This window comes from Anas acuta, chromosome 7, assembly GCF_963932015.1.
Source record: "Anas acuta chromosome 7, bAnaAcu1.1, whole genome shotgun sequence".
Lineage (NCBI taxonomy): Eukaryota > Metazoa > Chordata > Aves > Anseriformes > Anatidae > Anas > Anas acuta.
In genome coordinates this window covers 34,945,441-34,951,440 of record NC_088985.1, presented here as the reverse complement: position 1 = coordinate 34,951,440, position 6,000 = coordinate 34,945,441, and the positions used below count along the sequence as shown (strand labels likewise).

At 55.9% G+C, this 6,000-nt stretch overlaps 1 protein-coding gene across 1 annotated transcript in view; it reads left to right on the top strand.

Moving 5' to 3' along the window:
* Positions 1 to 383: 383 nt before the first annotated feature.
* CTBP2 (C-terminal binding protein 2) overlaps positions 384 to 6,000 on the top strand; it is a 114,403-nt gene continuing 108,786 nt past the window's right edge. The window contains exon 1 of the mRNA XM_068689115.1: positions 384 to 716. The gene's annotated coding sequence lies outside the window, so the exon portion shown is untranslated. The remainder of the gene's footprint in view (positions 717 to 6,000) is intronic.

Sequence of the window (6,000 nt, the reverse complement as noted above, 5' to 3'; positions counted from 1 at the left end):
TCCCCCCCACCCCCGGAGCCTCCTGGTGCCCCCCCCTCGCCAGCCCCGGCTGTTTGTACTTTGGCTGCTCCGCTAATCCCCCGGGAGAGCCTATTTGTAGTGAAGAGTATCTATAGGGGGCGAGGCCGGTCCATGTGGGTTTGTGTCATTGGTTTGCGAGGAGAGACCCCGCCTATTGCCCAAAAAAAAAAAAAAAAAAAAGAAAAAAAGAAAAAAAAAAAAGAAGAAGAAAAAAAAAAAAAAAAGCAGCGAGAGCCCCTACCTCTGCTGCGCTCAGCCGGCGCGGCGAGGGGGAGCGCTCCGCCCAGCGCCGCCCGGGCACTTTCTCGCTTCAAAAAAAAAAAAAAAAGGAAGAAAAAAAAAAAAAAAAGAGGAAAAAAAAAAAAACCACACACACAGCGCCTCCGACCCTCCCCCCGAGTTGCAATTAGCATCCTCCCCGCTGCTGCTGGGCGCCGCGGCGGGGCTCCGCTGCCCCCGTCCGCTCCCGGCGCGGCGGCGGCGGGCGGAGCAGGAGCGGCTCGGCACGGGCACGGCTCGGCTCGGCACGGAGCGGCACGGCACGGAGCGGGGGGGAGGCTGAAGTTTTTGTGCTGGCACTGGAAGGTGGATCTCCGGCAGGCACAGCCCGGCGGTGGCAGGCAGGGATGCGGCGCTGAAGCGGTGCGGGGAGGCCGGCCGGGCCGAGCCGAGCCGTGCCGGGCGGCCAGCAGCAGGTAAGGGCGGCCCTTTAGAGGGGGGGGGCATCCTCCCCTCTATCTCCTTCCGCGCTCCCCGGAGAGCCCGGGGGGGTCCCGGAGGTTTTCTCCGTGGTCCCCCTTCCTCCGGCACCGTCGCCCCCCGGCCCGGTGGCCCTGCGCCACCCCCGGACCCCGGCGGGGGGCGGCCCCGCAATTTGGGCGGCGAGGGGCCGGGGGCGGCTTTGTTGTGCCGGCCCCGCATTGTTCCCCGCGGCCGGGCGGCCCCGCAAAGTTTGGGCGCGGGGAGCGGGGGGAGCCCGGGGCCGACTTTCCCTTTTTATTCTGCCCTCCTGTCATCTCTCGGGTTTTATTTCCTCAGCCTCCGCCGCTCTGCTGTTTGGTATTTTATTATTTTACCCGACCTCGCGGCGTGTGCGCTTTAGCTCTTTATTCCGTTCCAATCATTGGCATCGCTTATTTTATTTTTTTTTTAAATATTTTAATTTTTATTATTATTATATATTTTTTAAAAATTTATTTTTATTTTATGGGCAGCGCAGGGGCCGCGCCTCGCCTCGCTCCTCCCTGCCCGGCCCCGCTCCGTGATGCCCCCGCTGGGACGCGCCGAGCGGGGCCCCCCCCGTGGGCAGCGCACCCCCACGCGTGGCGCCCCGTGGGGCCGGGGAGCTGCGAAACGGGGGGGAGATGGAGAGTGGGGGTGCCTTTGTGACCCCCCCCCATCCCTACGGGGGGGTCCCGGAGCGGTCGGGCCGATGGGGAGCGCAGGGGGGCACCCATGGGTGCGGGGTCCCGGCGGCTTTTGGGGGGCTCCCGCAAAGCGGCCGCCCGGAACGGCCGGAGCCCTAATTGAAGCACTTTCATCATTCACACTTGATTAAGTCGGCCGTGAGCAGAGGACAGAAACACCCCCAGCCCGCTGGAGCACGAGGGCTGGCATGACATTTTAATCCCGTGTTTTCAAAACCGTCCCCGAAACAGGGAAAACGCCAGCCGGGGACGGCGAGGTGCAGCGAAGTGTTGTTTTCCTACAGATGGTGGCTCACCGACGGGGCTCAAAGCCCACTTAGCGCCGACATCGAGGAGGAAAAGGCACCTACTTTTTAGTTTGTTTAAGCCGAGTGAATGAAATAATGATAGACGAGATGCCTGGTGACAAAATGCTTTTGTTCCTGTTTTCATCAGTGCATAAGGGCGCCGACCTGCTTTAGCATTCTTTAAAGGTCTCTTTACCAAGGAAAATTGAAGACGGTCTCATTATAGGAGAGTGTGTTCGGAATACTATGAGGTATTTATGAATTCAAAGGTGATTGTTGAGTCGCAGACATTTCAATTACGCATCCTGTAGTAAAAAAAAAAAAAAAAAAAAAAAAAAAAAGAAAAGAAATTATTTGTGGCGATGTGCTCTGTGATCTGCAGCTACGAGGCTGGTCCGTTCGCAGGCTTCGGAGCTGGCCGAGGGAATGGGTCTGTCCGCGGGGCTCGAATCTGGAAGCAGGATTTGTGCCCTTCGCCTCGCAAAACTTTGTGCTGCGGGGGCAGCCTGAAGTCGCTCGGAGAGCGGCGGTTTGCGAAACGTCAGGCATTGTCGGTGTTTTTCTGGGAAATCTGGCATTGTAAATGCTGGGCTGTATTTTTAGAAAGGAGCTTTTATTTTTGGAAGCCTTCGCGGAGCACACCTGTTAGTCATTAGCGGGGAGCGGGGCAGGGGTTTTGCTTTCAGCATCCACGCAGGCGGGCTGGCCGCCGGGCTGCGGGCACGCTCCCTCTGCTCCGCAGCCCTCGCAGCGAAAGAGCCTTCCCCTTTAAAAGTCATAGCGAATTATTCCTTACGTAGGAGCGCTGGTTGTTATTGTAGGAGCGTTTGAATTTTCGTTTTTTGTTCCGCTGGAAGTTCAGAACGAGACACCTGGGCAACCCGGAGCGTGTTCTCCAGTGCCTTGTGGCACGCCGGCTGCGGGCGATGCTTCGTGGTGGTCGCATGGCCGGGTGCGAGGCAAAGCCGTCTGTCTGTCCGGCCCTGTCTGTCCATCCAGCCCCATCTGTCTGCTGGGAGGCCGGGCTGGGCACGGCCACCCCGTCCCATGACGCCCCGTGGAGCCAAGCCGCTTCCCAACAGCCCTTTCCACTCCTAACCTCGTGTTTTGGGGCGAAGCTGCACCTTTTTGCGCTTTTCCTAAAAGGAGAATATTCGAAGGAGTTTCCCCGTGGTGAAAAGCAGAGCACAGGCTGACGTCTTTAACGCTGCCACCTCAACACGGAGCCGTGTCGCCGGGTTCCCCTGTTAATTATCTTCCTATCAGGAAAAACATCGGGCTCTGAGTGCGGTGTCCCAGGGACAGGCTGGGAGCAGCGCGCCCAAACCTTTGTCCGGTCGCGGCCATTTATCGGCCGGGCTGGCTGCGCTCCAGACTGAACTCCTTGAGCTCAGCTGGCTCGTGGCCGCGGAGGGTGTGCTGCAGCGAAAGCAGAAAGTGGCCTCTGGGTTTGCCCGGAGTTTTGGAAGAGGTGAGGTTCGCTGCCACGGGAAATGCAGGATTGTTTTCTGGGCGCTGTTTGCCAGCTGTGAGAGCGGAAAGGGGCTTCGTGTTTAAGCAGGAGAAGTGGGAAAGCTCCTCGAAACACAACGCTACCGACAATTTGCAAGTGTTTTGTTAAAATCTGCTGCACGCTGTCATGTAAAATCTGATAGGTGTCACATTTACTCTTCACATGAGATCTAGCCAGTACTCCTTCCTCTGCTCCGCGTTCGGGTTGCAGTGAGTCAGAGACGTGTGGAGCAGAGCTGCCAGCGAGGAGCTCCTCAGCCGGAGAGAGACTGCACCTTCCCTGGGAGATTTGGGGTTTTCAGGGCACAGGGCCCTCGCCTCCATGTTCTGGGCCTGTTTGTGGCTCCTCAGGGTGCTGAAATCACACGCTTGGCCGAGGGGCACTGGGTGACCCCTCAGGGCTGTGCTCGTAGCTCCCAGGTTTCTGGCAGGCCAAGGAGACGTGGCGGGGGCCTTGGTGGTCCCTGAATTGCCATCATCTGGGGGGCACAGCGATGGGGGGCAGCAGTGGTGGTCGGGGGCACGGTGCCCCCCTGCTGCCACTCACAGGGAGCGCGGGGGCTTGGCCGGAGAGGTTTTGGCAGCTGACATTTGGCTCCTCTTCCAGCCGGGAGCTGGATGAGGGGCGCCGTGGGGGTCGGTTTCCACATGCACTTTGTCACCTCCGTGCCCACGGGCTCCCGGCCTGCTCCCATCCCTCCTCCCTTGTTCCCGTCGCTGGTTTTTGTTCTTTCTCCTTTGCCAGAGTAAATGAAATAAAGATAAGTTTTAGGTGAAAGGATGAAAAACGGCGTGACCGTGCTTTGCCCTGCGGAGGGCAGGGCTGCTGAGCCGCCGCTTTCTGTCGCGCCTCTTTGCTGCTCGGGCCCAGCCCCATCTCGGTGAGGGGGCCGTGACCTTCGGCATCCTACAGACGGTGCTGGGAAGGCCCCAGATAACGTTTGCTGTGACGTCAGCAGAAGTTTTTGGTGCTAGAGCACAGAATTTGTTGTTACTGACTCAGCTCTACAGCCACCGGCGCTGCCTCGCGAGCGCACGCCCCTTGCTTGCACCCTGCGCACTGACGACTTGAGAGCCAGGAGCTGTTCCCGCAGGATTAAACGCCTGGTTGTTAATTATTTTTGGTTTCTCCTCTCTGAGAAGGTAATCGTGGCGGGACGTCATGGTTAGGAAGCGTGGTGAGGTTGCAAAAGGAAAGATTAAGATTTTTCAGAGGTGTTGGCGAGGAGAAAACACCAGTGGTGTTTGGGAAGGCTCATGTGGACCTGCTGGAAAAATTGATTTTTTATTTTTTTTTCTCTGTAGTGATTCCTTAGTGCCTGGGTTATATTATTTGTAACTTCTAACTGGGATTATTAAAAAAAAAAAAAAGAGCATCATTTTGTTCTGTAGGGGATGCTGTTGGTCGGGGTGTAAGTGGTGCTGGTGGAGCCGTGGGGGTGATGGATGGGGGCACGGAGCTCCAGCAGCTGTGGGCAGGACTCTGCTTTGTTAGCATCAGCTTTCCTGGGCCCTGTTAGGAGCACAGGGTTGCCAACTTCAGCAATTTTTAGGCGTTTTGTTTTGTTTTTTTTTTTTTGATTCCAGCCCTTCCAGACAGCCCCACGATGCAGTCACCACCCCTGGTTCCCCAGCTCCACGGAGGCACCGAGGGGTTGCTGCCCGTGCAGGGTGCTTCTGCCTTCCTCGTCACACCACTTCACACCATGGGGCATGTTGGCTGTGGGTTTTTTTTTAAGGCACTGGTGTGAACCCACGTGCCGTGGTTTTTCACATGAGGACAGCCGCTGCCGTGTGGGTGAGCTGGGGCAATGTTGTCAAACAACCAGCCGCTATTTCCTTGCGACGACGCATTCCAATTATTGCTTAAACAGACCCCTGAAGCTCAGCATGGAGGGAGAACGTGTGGACGTGTGTTTACAAGGAGTCAGGTCTTTAGTGAGACCAGGAATAATGCAGACGGATTCTCTCTAGCTAAATATAACGGGTACGCAATGGGTGCTGTCTGTTATTTTTTGAGAGACCCGTTCGCACTGGAAAAAGAGCACCTGCAGTGCAGGAGAGGTTGGCTCAGGACATCAGGATGCTCCCGGAGAGGCTGGCTTGTGGCTGTGCCTCTGGTCCTGGCTGCTGGCCCTGCACAGTGGCTGCCTGAGGAGCCCCAACGCTGCGCAGGGGCTTTAGGGCAGAGCTGTGTGTCTGAGGAGCATGGGATCAGCCCCAAAAGAGGCAGGAGGAGGAGATGGGAATCCCTCGGTTCCCTGTAAAATCCCTGTAAATCCCTCCTTGGAAGCACACAGGGCCGGTATGTATGATAGTGGTGCCTGTAGAGCTGTCATAAAGTGCCTACCTTTTTATTATTTTTATGCTGAGAACCTGGTTCTGGTGGAAGGAATCGGCAATTTGAGCAAAGTTAAAAAATTAGGCTAAATATCAGAAGTTACACTTAAAAGTTGGGAGACCTGAGCTTCTCTGTTGTTTGTTGAGGATGGAATTATTTCAGTTCAATACATGGAAAAAAACTTTTTGTCAGCTTTCATACTCTGAAGTTTCATGATCCCGCAGCACAAGCTCGTGCGAGTTTTATATTTATCATTTGTCAAGGTTAGTGCCTCTTCTCGTACAATAAATGGTTTTGTGCAACATTCAAGCCTGGAGTTGAGGGATCCAGAAGTTTCATAGCAGAGTACCTACACTAACTTCAGCTTTTCCCCTTTGCATTTCTCAGATGAAATACCTATCCCACCTATTTT